The sequence below is a fragment of the Rutidosis leptorrhynchoides genome, chromosome 4, assembly GCF_046630445.1.
Source record: "Rutidosis leptorrhynchoides isolate AG116_Rl617_1_P2 chromosome 4, CSIRO_AGI_Rlap_v1, whole genome shotgun sequence".
NCBI classification, from domain to species: Eukaryota; Viridiplantae; Streptophyta; class Magnoliopsida; order Asterales; family Asteraceae; genus Rutidosis; species Rutidosis leptorrhynchoides.
Window position 1 is genome coordinate 621,617,045 of NC_092336.1, and position 18,716 is coordinate 621,635,760.

General features: G+C 39.3%; 1 non-coding gene across 1 annotated transcript; it reads right to left on the reverse strand.

Moving 5' to 3' along the window:
• Nucleotides 1–16,603: 16,603 nt before the first annotated feature.
• On the reverse strand, nt 16,604–16,710 carry LOC139846220 (small nucleolar RNA R71). Its single transcript, XR_011758951.1, has one exon. It is a non-coding gene; the product is annotated as a small nucleolar RNA R71 (small nucleolar RNA).
• Between the last annotated feature and the right edge of the window lie 2,006 nt (nt 16,711–18,716).

An 18,716-nucleotide genomic window follows, 5' to 3' on the forward strand; every position in this document is an offset into this window, starting at 1 on the left:
TTTTTATTTATATTTTTGTAATTTTTGTAGTAATACTTAATAGGATGGATAATACAGAAGATGGAAAGGAATAATTAATTTTTTATTATTATTCTGTTCCATACGTCTTTTTTCATAAGTTGTTTTATAAAATTATAGTATGATTTTATCATTTTTTTTGAACGGCGATTTTGTTGACATCAGTAGATCATTTATTTCAACGACTCTCATCATACTAATGTTGTATGATCCAGTGAACCTATGAGAAAGTTTCGAAGTGAATAACTTTAAAGGACAAATTGTTCAAAAGGGTAACATAAAAACACTTTTCTTCAATAAAGGGTATATCATTTTTTCCTTTGCCCAGAAAGGAGATTAATTTCAATTTAGTGCGTAAAAAGGTTCATAATTGTAAAAAGATTGCAATTAAGATAAAAATCGACAAGTGGCTTTTTTATTTAATTTTTTTGGCTGGCATGTATATTCTAAGTGTTAAAACTTCTTTGCCAAATCATTAATTTTATTTTATTACTATATAAAAAACAGGTTCATAATCCAAGATCTAAATGCGTGAACCAGAACTCTTCAGATCTTCGCATCATCCTAATCTTCATCCATCATCTCATTTTACTATTTTTATCATCACCATGAATTCTTCAGATCTTCATCACCATGAAAAGTACAAAATGAACGATTACCATTTTATCATCACCATGAAAGTACAAAATGAACGATTACCATTTTATCATCACCATGAACTCTTCAGATCTTCAATTTGAGTGAGAGTAAACAACCACCGCCGCCACTTAGTTTTCACACCGGACCACCACCGCCCTCCATAATCTCTTCCACACCATCCACCACATGCCGTCACCTACTAGAAGTACCACCACTATTTCTGTTCAGATCTTGGTTAGGAACTGCAAGGGAAGAAAGTATTTATGGTGGGTTTTAAGTGAAACGAATCTGCAATTGAAACCCACCACTGAATTAGGGTTGAAGCTTCGATCTGCGATTCATCCTTCAACCATCGCCAGAAACCTGTATGGTTTCATCGCCATTAATAATTTTACTGTTAACTACCAAATCAATTAGATGATAAAAAAATATCAAATCTGGATAAAGGTTGAAGTTGGGATGCTCCCTCAACATATAAAGTTACTGCCTTGTCCATTTCCCATAGTCTTTATTAGTTATTTTGGTGCTTGATTTTACTCAATCTAATTGAGTAGACCATTCATCAATTGTTTTACACCCTTTCGGGTCCAAATTTCGATCGGGTTAAAATGAATGTCGGAGATAAAATAATTGATAAATCATTTCTCCTCTAATTTGGCACTTAGAACTTATATCCTCAAATTTTAGGTTTAATCAATCAAATAATGAGTTGTATTCATTTGCATCGTTAATTTAAGTTGAGATTCAAGAGATAAATCTCAGCCCTTGGATCAGATTTCCATCACATGTGATTCGATTTTACAATCCTGTGATTGAATTTTACAATCACATGTGATTTTCATGCAGAGTCACATGTGATTAAATTGCAATCACATGTGATTGGCCAATACAGAAAATCAAAATTATATGAGTAGTAACTTCGTTCAAGTTCATCATGAGCTCAAATCTGAACATCATCAATTATTGATTCTCACATCAATCTAAGGTTACATAAGTGTTCTCAATCATCATCCTAAGCTTCGTGATCAGTTAGATTCATCAACAACAACAAATTCGATGCAATTTGATCTCGAGTTCTTCATTCGTGTTCTTCACTAAGTGATTTGGTCTCTGGATCGATCCAGAGACATTTGTCGAAAAGTAAAATTGCAGAAACATTCTAATTCATCTCGTGCTACTATCTGGAAAATTTCCAGATCATAATTTGAAGATTCAAGCTTAAATTCTCAAAGTCAAACTTCGAACAATTTCGGTCAACGATTTAATTCGAATGATTCTGTTAGTTTCAGGTTAATTTGATGATAGGCGAGTGTTAAGGTGATGTGTAATGACCCGAAAATTTTTGACTTATTTAAACCAATTCTCTATACGATTTATTAGTTCGACACGTTAAACAAAGTCTGTTAGATTGAGTCTCAAAATTTTAGTATTGTTTCATATATTCAATTACCTTTGACTACTCTCGACGATTCACGAACAATTATATGTATGTATATATATATTATAAGATGTGCAAGTAAAAACGACTGTGCTACAGTAAACACTATTTGCTACAGTAAAAACAACTTTGCTACAGTAAAACACTATTTGCTACAGTAAAAACGGCTTGCTACACCAAAACACTATTTACTACAGTGAAAACGACTTGCTGCAGTAAACACTATTTGCTACAGTACTATTGCTACAGTAAATTTTATGTCGACGAACTAGCAAACAAAAGCGGATCAGGCGGCCATGCGATCGCATGGCAAAAGCACTTAAAACCCATGCGATCGCATGGGGACCAAATTCAGGAAATGTGCCTATAAAAGCCAGCCTTGTTCTGACGAATGAAATACACCAGAGATTCAATCTCTTTCTTTCTCTCTATAATTATATTTATATTATAATTTTAATTTTAATTTTAATTTAAGTTTAATAATAATAAAGTATATACGAGGGTGTTTTAATTCGGGTTTCAAACCGTTTTAAGGTAAGGAAATATTGGGTATTATTCGGGGTATTATTCTTGAATCCAAGGCCAACCATACAGTCGTCTACTATCATTACGTCTACGCAATTTGCCTACAATATTGAATCTCAATATTGAACCGTGAGTTTATAGTCTCCCTGTAACAACCCAAACCAACCCGCGATTAAACCGTGTAAAATTTAAAAAAAAAAAAATTTGCTGAACTGCCACCTGGCGCGGCGCGCCAAACCTGTCTGTCCGGAAAGTCTTTAAACGCGAAAATGTTTGACTAGTTCCCGACATATTTAGGCGTAACGCTTTTAACCCCATGTTCTATATATAAAAACTAGCACGTTCTATTAATAAAATTATGTTTACGAAGCGGGGCCCACATCGACCCAAATTACCCTTTAAGTATCAAAATACAATTTTCGACCATAAGACTTTTAATACAAAACAAAGCCGAGCATGGCGATTGGGGATACGCTACCCAATCCTAATAAATCCAAAAGCAAGCCTTCTACGCAAACTATGCAAGTCCTCTAATCCTCGCGCTTACCCGAGCCACCATCCGCATGCAATCTATAAAAAGAGTCAACAACGAGAGGGTAAGCTAACGCTTAGTGAATGATAATATACTACATACATATATATGTATAAAATGGACACGCCACAAAATAACAAATACCGCATACCAAGGCATCCATATATAAGGCACTACACTAAGCATATCGTACGATCTCTAAGCAACGAGCTAAAGATACAACAACAATATAAGTTCACCAACGACGATGTGAACAACGCCAAATAGCTACACCCGGAGGGTTAGCTACAACACAACAATACATTAATATATAACAATATAAACGAACAAGGTTAACACCTTAACCCAATACCGAGAACCAAATACCACAATGAAGATTGGCCGAACTACACGAGTCTTAGTAATCCGAAACCACAGGAGATTACTATCTTCACAACATTGAGGTTGGCCGAACTACACGAGCCTTAGTAATCCGAAACCACACGAGATTACTACCTCAATAAGATGACCGAACTACACGAGTCACCATGAATCCGAACTACACGAGATTCATTTCCACAATACAATAGGATGACCGAAACCACACGCGTCATCGTGAATCCGAATACACACGCGATTCACTTCTCAATATTATACCCTTCGCCATTGGGGTTATATCAACCACATCACAACCACGTGTGATAATGTACACGCGAACGCGTACTTCGCCAAAGATGGTCAACCAAAACGCACAACCGTGCCAATTGGACTCATACAAAAGTCCATCAAATCCATCTATATGTGAAGTGAGCTCTATAGCCGAGAATCACTCCACCCAACCCGCACCCATCCTACACATATATATGCACATAGGATATTATCACTCACCTTGAAGTCTTGAAGAATGCTTCCAAGTAATCCGCAACTCGCCAATGGAAAGTACCTATTCCATTATCACAATTACAACAATACACTTAGAGTGGATTTACAAATCAACCCAATTCGTCACTTAGTGCAATTTCGACCCAAATGCACTTCCAAGCACAAACCGTGCCCAAAACTAACCAATAATCACTAACACAAGTGAGAATGGTCCTAATACGCCAATTAAACCCGAACTCAAGTGTTAAACACGCGTCATACCCATTTTGACACTAAAACCCTAGTTTTGACCTATTAAGTCAAAATCTCACCATTTACAAGTTTTAACACCAAAACACATTTAACTCGGTTTAATACTTCAACTTAATCCATTTTAAGTTTATAAGCCTCATTAAATCGCCAAATGGGCCATAATCACCACCAAACCCTAATTTGACCCAAAGTCACAATTAGTCAACCAAATAACCTTAAATGGGTTTCAATACTTCCATAATCACTAACTTAAGTGATTAAACTCAATTTCAAGTCCTAAACATGGCCAATTAGTTCACCAACCCAAAATCCACCAACACTAACAATAAACCCGATTACTAGCATCACTAAACCCACTTCATGAGTCTAAATGGGTTTATCAACAAATCAAGTTCAAACCCTAACTTTGAATAGCAAAATCAACAATGAAATTCGGAGTTAGAACTTACCAATACCGCCAAAATGATGCCGTCGACGAGTAGAACAACTTTAATGATTGAGGTTTGACCCGAAACAACCTCCTTCTTCTCCAAATGGAGTTCTCTCTCACTAGAACTCAATCTCTCTCTAGGGTTTGAGGATGGGAGTGTTTGTGTGGGTGAGAAATGAGCTCCAATGGAGTTCTAGGTCAGTCTTGATGACCCTAAACCGACCCTAATTGAAAAGACCAAAGTACCCCTCATTTAAACCTTTTAAAAAGGCTGAAAATTGCCTCTGCAGCAATCGGCGCGCCGCGCCAGAAGGTGGAGCGCCGCTCCAAATAACTGGAAATTGTGGTCGAGCCCAAAACAGGTTTCAGCAACTTGTTTTGGCCATAACTTTTTGACTGTAACTCCGTTTTTGATGAATCAAATATCGTTGGAAACGTAATAAGATATTCTATCCAATGGTAAGGCTTTGAAACATCAACTCAAACTTTATTTGGGGTTGAAAAGATACGTACACACCTTGTCACTTCGGACAACGTCCAGTTTCCTTCGATGTTCGAGCAAGCAACACGTACACTTCATACACACATTATGTACAATCAATATTTGGGTCTTACAACTCTCCCTCACTTAAACTCGATCACGTCCTCATGATCTTCTCCACTTAACCAATTCGGAACTACTCAACGGTCCTCAATTATAAGTCCCAATCCGACTTTTCTAAGCAATTCTTCCCAATGAATCGCCTTTAACAACTAAAATCATCACCCGCAATTTTATCGAAACTAAAATCCGAGCACTAAAACCTGCTCAATCCCCCATTCATCAGGAAAACTCAACCGATCTCGTACCGAGATATCAACCCTATAGTGTACCCTTTCCAAGTACAATGCTAAAAACAACCAAATATCGACCTAAGGTCAACAACCCGAAACGATGAAGACCGAACCAAATGAACCCTTACGGATTACACCAATCACTAAACATCCCTTGTAGTGCGCCATACGACCAATACACAACTACCGTAACATCATAATCCAACGGCTAGAACCGATAGCGCCCAAAACGACTATGGAAACGCAAAACCCAAGGTGTACGAAATCAACCATCGTCACACCCGTAACAAACATGTGAGCGAAACACGGCTATCGCCTCACTAATCCCACAACATGGTCCTCACGACCCCACCATCGACGTATAAAACGACCGATAGTTCCCGCAACATGGTCCTTACGACCCTACCATTGGTGTATCAAACAACCAATAGATCACACGACACGAAGGCTGGCCGAAAACACACGCGCCCTAGTGAATCCGAACTACACGCGACTCACTACCTTCACCACAACAACAATCGGGAATGGCCGAACTACACGCGCCATAGTGAATTCGAACTACACGAGAGTCACTATCCCGGAGGAATGACCGAACTACACGAGTCATTTGTGAATCCGAACTACACGAGACTCACTCCTCAATACAATGACCGAAACCACACGAGTCATTTGTGAATCCGAACTACACGAGATTCACTTCCACAACATCGAGGTTGGCCGAACTACACGAGCCTTAGTAATCCGAAACCACACGAGATTACTACCTCAATAAGATGACCGAACTACACGAGTCACCATGAATCCGAACTACACGAGATTCATTTAGTTAAGATGACCGAAACCACACGCGTCATCGTGAATCCGAAACCACACGCGATTCACAATCTCAACATAGGAATGGTACTCGCATTTCCCGATAGTGTTACACCATACCGACATAACACTACTCCCTTGATGAAGTCAGCGGACCCCGAAGGTCATACTCCACCAATCTCAACACTGGATGAAGTCAGCAGACCCGAAGATCATGCTTCACCGATATAACACCACGCTCATGATGAAGTCAGCGGACCCCGAAAGTCATGCTCCACCAATCACGTATTCCCATGATGAAGTCAGCGGACCCTAAAGATCATGCTTCATCAAACAACCATACCATAATCGAGCAAGAACCACCTATACCAAACATAGGTACTAAACAATAATTCTCCACAAGAGAACCCGACACACACCTCCCTTAACCGGAGGATTTCACGTTGCTCGCCAAACACGTCCATTATCTCTCAACGAGATTTACCACGTTACCACCTCGGTGATGATTCAAATCCAAACCATAAGTAAAATTTATCCGAAATTGTACTCTACCACAAATCGACCCAACCAGGTCTCGATAACATTTTCCGGATCTACCAATAGCATCATCCGAAATCTCACACTAAAACTTCCTCGTGCGGGAGTGTAACTCCCCCACTTAGAACCACGTTCCATATCCACAACTCGTACAACCGCACAATGCTACCACAGGTAGAATTTACCAACAATTGGGCTCAGACGACCCATTACCACATCTTGCTCCAAGCTTGAGCACACGAAGGATTTTAACCAACCCTTAAACACTTTGTACGAAAAGTGTACCGCAACACAATCGGAGTCGAACACCACGCTAGTAGGTATAAAAGAGGCACCTAATGTCGCGTCATAAAGACTCCATTACCAACACACATCGAGATTTAAAACACTCGATCTCAAGGGTTCCAACCAACCGACGAACCTCATGATTCGTCACTTCAACATCAAAGCGAACACGCGCTTAACAACCAAACACCAAAACCATTTTCGTGGCTTGGTAGAAACGTTTCCCAAATACTAAGGAATGCTTGGTTGCACCAAGTCTTACGCCCTTCACCCGTCAATCAATCATCAACATAGGGTACTTCCATTAGGAACGTCACCCATAGCATAACATGCACAACAAAGGCACGCAACTCAAACTCAAACGGCATTTAATAAATAATCAAAAGACATATTTATCAAAATTAAACGTACCTTAACATCTCCTGGCCGCACCCGTCCCCGCTAACTTGGGACATTCCGACTTACGATGTCCTTCTTTTTGGCAATTGAAGCACACCATACCATCACCCTTTGGTACCGAACATTCTCAAGACTTGTGACCCCTCACGCCACAATTGTAACATCTAGCCGCACTAGAATCCGACATACCCGTTCGCGTACCACCCGTGCTCACACTCGGACCCTTAGCCCTCTTACTCGGAGCACCATAAGAAACGACCCTTCGCTCACTTGAAGGTTCACCCTTTTTCGATCGTGAATACGACTCGAAACCTCTAGCCAAGTCGAATAATTCCGAAAATGATTTCGCTTGACCCCGGCTAATTTTACTTTTCAAGTCATCATTCAAGGTCCGATAGAAATCTCCCATCAACAAACGATCATTCCCCAAATACTCCGGACAAAAACGAGCCTTCGCCATAAAGGTCGTCTTGAGAGTACTCAAATCCATAGATACTTGTCGCAAATTTCGCAACTCATTACGCAATTCCCACAAATCGGCCGAAGTCCGGAACTCCTTGAAGAATTCCTCCTTAAAGTCAACCCACGATAAAGCCATAAACGTCTCGCCACCGACAAGATCAATCTTACCATCCAACCAATCCCTTGCCCTACCCCGCAACAAACTCGTAGCAAGTCTCGTCTTTCTCTCGGGAGGGCAATCAATAGTACGGAAACACCCTTCGACGTCCGAAATCCAAGTTGTGCTTACCAAAGGATCCGGCTTTCCGTCATACATCGGGGGTTTAGTCCTCATGAAGCTCTTAAGATAACGCTCCATTTCACCACTACTTTGAATTTCGGAATACCTCCTTTCCATTCTTTCTTCTAACGCACCCATTTGCTCTGCAACGGCGGCCGCAACCCTAGTGTTAAACTCCGCGTCATTCGCCTCGATCTCGTTTCGCGTCGTCATTCTAAAGAATGCAAAACGATTAGTCCACGAACGTGTAAAACCGTACGCACGACACAGCCCCATCTTGCTAAACACTCATCGTACATCACTTGTTAGACACGATTTGCACCCGTAATAAGGTTTGCAAGTTCTTATTACGCACACATGCCGCATCGACTCGTTAGTACAACGACCGTCTCGCTCGATGATATACACAAACACAACCAAAATTCTACGCGGTACAAACACACGCGAGAATTATTATCACAACACAACAATATATTAATAATATCCGCATTACTAATATAAACGTTAGTCAACCTATAGCCAAGGCACTAACCAAACCCATTCCGACCCGTAATCCTACAAGTCCCGCAACAATTTAAGCACACACAAGTCTAAGTCTAGGCACCTATCTCAAGTCACCTAAATCCCTTAGACCATGCTCTGATACCACTTGTAACAACCCAAACCAACCCGCGATTAAACCGTGTAAAATTTCAAAAAAAAAAAAAATTTGCTGAACTGCCACCTGGCGCGGCGCGCCACCAGGGGTGCGCGGCGCGCCAAACCTGTCTGTCCGGAAAGTCTTTAAACGCGAAAATGTTTGACTAGTTCCCGACATATTTAGGCGTAACGCTTTTAACCCCATGTTCTATATATAAAAACTAGCACGTTCTATTAATAAAATTATGTTTACGAAGCGGGGCCCACATCGACCCAAATTACCCTTTAAGTATCAAAATACAATTTTCGACCATAAGACTTTTAATACAAAACAAAGCCGAGCATGGCGATTGGGGATACGCTACCCAATCCTAATAAATCCAAAAGCAAGCCTTCTAAGCAAACTATGCAAGTCCTCTAATCCTCGCGCTTACCCGAGCCACCATCCACATGCAATCTATAAAAAGAGTCAACAACGAGAGGGTAAGCTAACGCTTAGTGAATGATAATATACTACATACATATATATGTATAAAATGGACACGCCACAAAATAACAAATACCGCATACCGAGGCATCCATATATAAGGCACTACACTAAGCATACCGTACAATCTCTAAGCAAAAAGCTAAAGATACAACAACAATATAAGTTCACCAACGACGATGTGAACAACGCCAAATAGCTACACCCGGAGGGTTAGCTACAACACAACAATACATTAATATATAACAATATAAACGAACAAGGTTAACACCTTAACCCAATACCGAGAACCAAATACCACAATGAAGATTGGCCGAACTACACGAGCCTTAGTAATCCGAAACCACAGGAGATTACTATCTTCACAACATCGAGGTTGGCCGAACTACACGAGCCTTAGTAATCCGAAACCACACGAGATTACTACCTCAATAAGATGACCGAACTACACGAGTCACCATGAATCCGAACTACACGAGATTCATTTCCACAATACAATAGGATGACCGAAACCACACGCGTCATCGTGAATCCGAATACACACGCGATTCACTTCTCAATATTATACCCTTCGCCATTGGGGTTATATCAACCACATCACAACCACGTGTGATAATGTACACGCGAACGCGTACTTCGCCAAAGATGGTCAACCAAAACGCACAACCGTGCCAATTGGACTCATACAAAAGTCCATCAAATCCATCTATATGTGAAGTGAGCTCTATAGCCGAGAATCACTCCACCCGACCCGCACCCATCCTACACATACATATGCACATAGGATATTATCACTCACCTTGAAGTCTTGAAGAATGCTTCCAAGTAATCCGCAACTCGCCAATGGAAAGTACCTATTCCATTATCACAATTACAACAATACACTTAGAGTGGATTTACAAATCAACCCAATTCGTCACTTAGTGCAATTTCGACCCAAATGCATTTCCAAGCACAAACCGTGCCCAAAACTAACCAATAATCACTAACACAAGTGAGAATGGTCCTAATATGCCAATTAAACCTGAACTCAAGTGTTAAACACGCGTCATACCCATTTTGACACTAAAACCCTAGTTTTGACCCATTAAGTCAAAATCTCACCATTTACAAGTTTTAACACCAAAACACATTTAACTCGGTTTAATACTTCAACTTAATCCATTTTAAGTTTATAAACCTCATTAAATCGCCAAATGGGCCATAATCACCACCAAACCCTAATTTGACCCAAAGTCACAATTAGTCAACCAAATAACCTTAAATGAGTTTCAATACTTCCATAATCACTAACTTAAGTGATTAAACTCAATTTCAAGTCCTAAACATGGCCAATTAGTTCACCAACCCAAAATCCACCAACACTAACAATAAACCCGATTACTAGCATCACTAAACCCACTTCATGAGTCTAAATGGGTTTATCAACAAATCAAGTTCAAACCCTAACTTTGAATAGCAAAATCAACAATGAAATTCGGAGTTAGAACTTACCAATACTGCCAAAATGATGCCGTCGACGAGTAGAACAACTTTAATGCTTGAGGTTTGACCCGAAACAACCTCCTTCTTCTCCAAATGGAGTTCTCTCTCACTAGAACTCAATCTCTCTCTAGGGTTTGAGGATGGGAGTGTTTGTGTGGGTGAGAAATGAGCTCCAATGGAGTTCTAGGTCAGTCTTGATGACCCTAAACCGACCCTAATTAAAAAGACCAAAGTACCCCTCATTTAAACCTTTTAAAAAGGCTGAAAATTGCCTCTGCAGCAATCGGCACGCCGCGCCAGAAGGTGGAGCGCCGCTCCAAATAACTGGAAATTGTGGTCGAGCCCAAAACAGGTTTCAGCAACTTGTTTTGGCCATAACTTTTCGACCGTAACTCCGTTTTTGATGAATCAAATATCGTTGGAAACGTAATAAGATATTATATCCAATGGTAAGGCTTTGAAACATCAACTCAAACTTTATTTGGGGTTGAAAAGATACGTACACACCTTGTCACTTTGGACAACGTCCAGTTTCCTTCGATGTTCGAGCAAGCAACACGTGCACTTCATACACGCATCATACACCATAATTACATTATGTACAATCAATATTTGGGTCTTACACTCCCTTTTTAAATACTTTAAATATTTTTGGGCTGAGAATACATGCAATTTTTTTTAAACACAATAAGACACAAGTACATACTAAATTCTACACTGAGTTAAATCGAAAATCCCTTAGCTTTGGTAACTTGTAGCTGCCAGTACATAGGATATGGACTTGTGGGCGCGAATAATTGTATATGGATCCATAGGGCTTGACATCCCCATCCGAGCTAAAGCGCTAGCCTTTTAACGGACGTATGTTATTTGAGTTTATGACACGTTGGTTTGCATGTATTAAAACGAATAGGGTAATTATCATTATAGCGTTAAGTTTAGTTACCATGGTGCTCTGTTACGTAGAATCTATTGATAAACTTTTGATGAAATCTTGTGGTCTATCTTTATATACTTATGACTCGATCAATTAAACCTATAACTCACCAACATTCGTGTTGACCTTTTTATCATGTTTTATTCTCAGGTCCTTAGAATGCTTCCGCTGTGATGTGCTTGTTGCCTGCATGGAGTCTCTCATGCTTTGTATAAAGTTTATTGCATTCTAAATAAAACTACGTTGTGTAATAAATAATTGGACTGTGATGTCAACCTGTAAATTAAAGACTTATGTATTTTGAGGTTTTGCTTATACCTAAGCACTCGCCCACATGATTATGACTTTCTATGTTTAGAACATCACGTATTTTAATGAATGCAATATTTTATCAAAACGTATCATATAGAGGTCAAAACCTCACTGTGGAATCAATGATTAACGTGCCGAGACAATAGCGATTTTGATGGTTCGTTACAGTTGGTATCAAAGCTTGAGGTTATAGGGAACCAAAATTTTCATTAATGTGTTTAACTGGTAATTGTTGGGATGCATTAGTGAGTCTGGACTATGACCATATCTGTTTTTACCTATTTTGCTTATCATTTTGTCAAAAACATTATATGTGATATATTTATATACTAACGTAATTGTTGTTTCAATTATGTGATAGATGACTTCTTCTAATCGTATCATTTTGTACGACTCGGAATCAGATACTGAATCTATTCTATCCACAACTGAAAAGGGCATTCCAATACCTATTAAAGAAGAAATTATGTTAGCTGGGGAATCTCAACTTCAGGTTAACCCAGAGGAGGTCCCAGCTCTACCCAGCTCTAGTTTTCCGGAGCCACAGTATCATTGGCATGGACCTATAATCCCTGGAATAAACGAGGATCGTCCATTTCTAAATGAACATGGACATTGGGCCAGATGCACCGCCGATGGGCGGGTTGTGCCGATTACGCCTGGCAGATATCGGGTCATGACCACCGGTACATATTCTCCTACACATGACTCAGACAGTTCATTAGGTGAGATCAGTGAGGAGGAGGAGGATGAAGTAAAGGATAATACTGAAAAAGAAGTTAACAAAGGAAAGGAATTCAAACTTGCTATAAAGAACCACAAAAATAAAAAGTTCTTAATTATTAAAAAGGAATAGGACCATTCGATCCGTAACCACCCTTATTGTATTAAACCCACTGAGGCAACGGGTACCTCAAAACCCCGACCAAAAATTAAATACACTGCTAGAATGTCTGTCGGACCATGCACACACAAACAATTGGCAGAGAGAACCAAATGGGAAGAAGTTTCTGATAGTTCTGAATAAACGACCTCGCAACCATAAATCTTCCATGCGCTATTCTATTGCTTATGTGTTCTACTCTAACTTGTTATGTAGACTAAGCATATGTAAATTATCGGTATTGTATGGTATTGAATTATTTTGGTTTATTAATAATAAATGCATGGAATGATTATTTGTATTATTACTACTTCTTATTATTATTACATAATAACGTAGTAACTCGCTATAATTTTTCATAGTGGAATATTATTAGGATTTTAGTAGTTAATTCCTTGTACTAGCTATTATGTATGAACTTAACGGGTAGGTACTACCCGAGTTATAATTATAAAGTGCTAATAAATAAGAAACAACTTTTACAATAGCGTGATTACTTGCTACATCTATAATATTCTACGTGATTAATTATATCTTTTGTGTTTATTGAAGAAACATGTCTCAAATGTTGGATGCTGAGTTTGAGGAACTAGTCAAGAAACATGTGAATGAAAGAATTGTTGCATCCGAGGCGGCAAAAGCAGCAGCCGAAGCAGCAGCCAAAGCAGCAGCCAAAGCAGTAGCTGTGAACACAAACTCACGAAACGGATGCTCATACAAAAATTTTCAAGGATGCAAACCATGACGTTTAGTGGGACCGAGGGACCAGTCGATCTAACCCGATGGTTTGAAAAGATGGAGTCCGTTTTCAAAATTAGTAATTGTGCGAATGGAGACAAATCAAAGTATGCTTCGTGCACGTTGCAAGACAGTGCACTTACTTGGTGGAACAATTATGCTAAAGCAGAAGGAATAGATACAGCATATGATATCTCTTGGGAAGAACTGAAAAAGATGCTAATCGAGGAGTACTGTCCTCGAAACGAGATCAGAAAAATGGAATCTGAGTTACGTAATCTGAAGGTTATCGGCACAAATCTCAATAACTATGAAAAGCGTTTCATGGAACTAGCCTTGTTGTGTCCCAAATTGGTGCCAAAAGCGAAACGAAAGATAGAAATGTATATTGACGGTTTATCGATCAATATCAAAGGAAATGTTACATCGTCCAAACCGAATACGATGCAGGAAGCCATGACAATGGCACACTGATATCGCATATTTTATACACGTTTTCCTTAGCGATATCGATCATAATTTAGTCCGTTCGGATACGATTTGGTGTTTATTTTGATACTATTGAGAATGTTCGAGTTTGAAGAGCTATTTGTAGAAGAGATGCGGTTTTTGAAGATTTTGAGGCATTTTATCAATTGGTTGTTATTATTAGTGCATCGAGGATTAAAACGTTAATGTTTTATTGATTAATGAGGTGTTGAGATTATTAAAGCAAGTAAAAAGAGAAAAATAAAGAAGGAATCAGTTTCAGTGTTCTGTCGCGGCGCGACAAATGTGTCAGCGGCACGACGTTTCACGTGTTTCCAGATCAGAAGTTGGTTTAAAGAGGGTAAAATTTCATGTTATATGTCGCGGCGCGACAGTTTTGGCCGCGACGCGACCGTGTGTCGGTTCAGGTGATTTTTGGCAAGTATAAAAGGCACGAAAAATACCCTAAATAATTCTTCCATCCAGACGAATTGTAGCAGCTTTTGGACGATTTTTGGTGATCTTTGGAGAACTCCAAGGTCATTCTAAGGCATCAATCATTCCGGAAACAAGTCTCGATTCGTTTGTCATTCAAGATTCAATCATTAATTAGGTTAATCTCTTTGTTTAAAACAATGAATTCTTCTATTACTTTGATTGTGATTTTTGTTCTAGCCATGATTTTTGGCTAAACTTTTAATGTTTGTCTAGATTGAATATTTGCATGTGTTTGGATATTACTTTGTAGTTTTATTAATTAATACATGATAATTATGAGTTTTGATTAAGAACCATTCTTGTGGGTGTTGATTATTGTTACTAGGTTGATTAGTGAATCTTGTTTGAACAAAGGGAACCCTGTTTCAATTTAGTGATCTAATTTCCAATTGATTTGTCTTAACCGATTGGGTGCTTACTGGACCAAGGGGGTAAACCGGGTAACATTGATTGAACGAAATAGGGGTGAATTGTGTGGAGCGAACGCGTAACCAATTGAATCTTCATCTTATAATTAGTTAATTACTAAGTCACAAATGAAAGAGGTCTTTGGTGAAAGGGAACCCTAAGCCAATAAATCATAGTTTGACGTGTTTGCTAAAAGAGAACTCTGGGTGAACCGACTCTGTAATTGCATGCATTGATAAATAGAACCAGTGCTTAATAACAAATAATCCAACACTGCGAATAGGATATCTAGGCGAACATTCTTTTATCTATTGAATTCAAATATCTTTACTTTTCCATTGAGTCTGCAATTTTATTTTTATAAACTTAAAAATACAAAAATATCGTCTTTTACTTTTAATCAATCTTTGATTTGGCTAATCGTTAAATAGCCACAAAACAAACTATCTCGTACTTTCGATTTTCATAGATTAACTTAGTTTACTTTATTAGTTGCATTCTTAATTCTCACGTTAAAACTGTCCTTGGAACGATTTCGGAATTACCAATTTTATACTATTACACGATCGGGTACGCTGCCCGTTAGTGTGTAGTAATCTTTTAACCGGTATTTTTTCCAATATAAATTATAGACACGATAATACACATCAAGTTTTTGGTGCCGCTGCCGGGGATAGTTGTGTCGAAAATTAAGATTGTTACCTAATTGTTCTTAGTTTAGTTTAGTTATAGTTTATTATTTCTTTTCGTTATTTTCAGTTGAATCGGTGCGTTTAATCAGTTGTTAGTTGTGATTTCGCAGATAACAGGTAGTGCATGCCACATACGCGTTCTTCTAATTCTCCGATTCTTCAACCATTTGCAGAACCTGAAAGAGAGTTATTAAGAGTGTTAAGTCACGAACAACAGTCTACAGTGGATTCATCTTTTTCTTCAAGTGCTAATATAATTAATTTGGGAAGTAGTTCTGAGACTGTGGTGCCCGATACACCACCTGAAATCAGAGAAGAAGAATCTTACATTTCCTTAGATCTTTTCGAGACTGAAGATATGGCTGACCAAGAACAACCACCTCGTCCTCAGACTATGGCACAAAAGTTGAAGGCCACACGAGGGGGCCAAGGCAACTCGATTACTCAACCGAACATCACTCAGCCTTTTCAAATTATAGGGTCGATCCTGAATTTGATTTCTTCTGATTGCCGATTTTATGGCAAGGATACTGAGGATGCTAACGAGCATCTTCGTAATTTTAATGATGTTTACAATTTGTTTAAGTTGCAAGAGGTTGCCGATACTTCAATCAAGACAAGGCTTTTCCCTTGGACTCTTAAGGGAGAAGCCAAGAGATGGTTAGATAAGCAACCAGAGGGCACGATTACCTCTTGGGAGACTTTGGAGGATAAGTTTTTATCGATGTTTTTTCCTGCGTCTCGAGCTGCTAGACTTCAAGCAGAAATTTCACAATTTAGACAAAAGAGCAGTGAGACATTATTTGATGCTTGGGACCGTTTTGCTACTTTGTTACGCTCATGTCCGCAACACGGGTTAAATGATTTACAGAAGGTCCAGATTTTCTACAAAGGTTGTGATATCCCAACTCGTCAGACTATTGATCAAGCAGCAAGTGGTACGTTAATGGATAAGACCGAAGAAGAGGCGCTAGAGATAATTGAAAAGCAAGCTGCTTATTCTCACGAATGGCATCAAGATCATGAGTCATTCCATTCAGCTTCAGTTAAGAGAACCGAAACCCATGGTGCATATAACGATTTTGGGTCTATAAGTGCTAAGTTGGATTCCTTTGGTAGGAATTTGGAGAAGATAAATAAGGATATTCATGGTATGAAGGTTGGTTGTGAGTATTGTGGGGGATTACATCTGGCAAAAGATTGTGATGCAGGTTTGACTATGAATCAGAAGGAAGAGATCGCTTATATTAGTCAACAGAACAATAATCAGTTTCAAGGACGTGCGCAGTTTAATAGGAATTTCAACAATCCCTATAATCCTCAAGGTAATCAAGGTTCGAGGTTCCAGCCAGGTTCTAGTGGAAGATATCAACAGCAAGCTCCCGGGTATTTTCAGAAACCCCAAGCTGAAGAGAAAAAGTCCAACCTTGAAGAATGAGAAGAATGATCAAATGTTTCGAAATCAACAAGAAGCTATTCAGAATCTTGAGAAACAAATTGGTCAGCTTGCTAGTCAGAATAATGTGAGGAAACCGGGGGAGTTACCGAGTAAGACCGATAACAACCCGAAGAATGGGCACGTTAATGCTATCACTACCCGCAGTGGTTTAGCATATGATTCACCGAGTAAGCCCGATGAGGATGATTTACGAGTGCCATTGGTTAAGGATAGGGAGCCGGTTATTGTTAGTGAACCGGAGGGGGATAAGGAGCCGGAACAGGTGATTGAGAAGGTTGTGAGGGTACCGAAAACTGTTGCTGCTAAACCGGTAGTTAAAGAGTATTAACCACCGCTCCCATTCCCGAGGAAGCAGAGACTGGAGAAGTTGGAGGCAGAAAAGTCCAAGTTCATGGACTTGATTAAAAAATTTAACATTAATTTGCCTTTTATTGATGTGATTGCAGGTATGCCCAAGTATGCAAGATTTCTTAAGGACTTGCTAACTAACAAGAAGAAGCTAGAGAACGTGTCTTCAGTCAGGTTGAATGTCGCATGCTCAGCGGTAGTTGCAAACAAGCTTCCCGAGAAGCTTGAGGATCCTGGGAGTTTTACCATTCCTTGTTTATTGGGTAACTTGGATTGTATGAGGGCGTTGGCATATTTGGGGGCTAGCATAAATTTAATGCCCTATTCTATTTATTTGAAGCTAGACCCCGGGGAGTTGAAACCCATACGAATGGCTATTCAGCTAGCAGACCGCTTTATTAAATTCCCTCGTGGAATTATCGAGAATATGTTAGTTAAGACCGGGTCGTTGGTTTTTTCGGCCGATTTCGTGGTGTTAGATATGGAAGTGGATGATAGGATTCCACTGATTTTGGGTCAGCCATTTTTAAATACTGCTAGGTGTATCATTAATGTATATGGCCAACAGTTGACCCTTCGGATAGATAATTTGCATGCAACTTTTTCAATCGACCATACTTTAAAATACCCTGCTTACACCGATGATGTATGCTATTTTCTTAACACTGTGAATGTCCATTCTGAGTTATTGCAGGAATTCCCAGAGTTACAGGGTTCAGGAGAATGTTCATTGGTTGAAATTGATGAAGAGTTGCAGGTTGAGGAGGTGGATATTTTGACCACCTTGATGGAAAATGGCTATGAGCCGACTGAGGAGGAGTTCAAAGAACTCGAGCGTGATGCGGATTACCGGAGCAAGTCTTCAATTGAAGAACCTCCCGAGTTAGAATTGAAGCCACTTCGTGATCATTTGAAATACGCTTATTTGTAGGAGGAATCTAAGCTTCCGGTAATTATTTCTTCTTCTCTTACTACAGGTCAGAAAACTGAGCTTGTAACCATGCTGCAGGCCCATAAACCGGCCATTGCATGGAAAATTCACGACGTTAAGGGTATT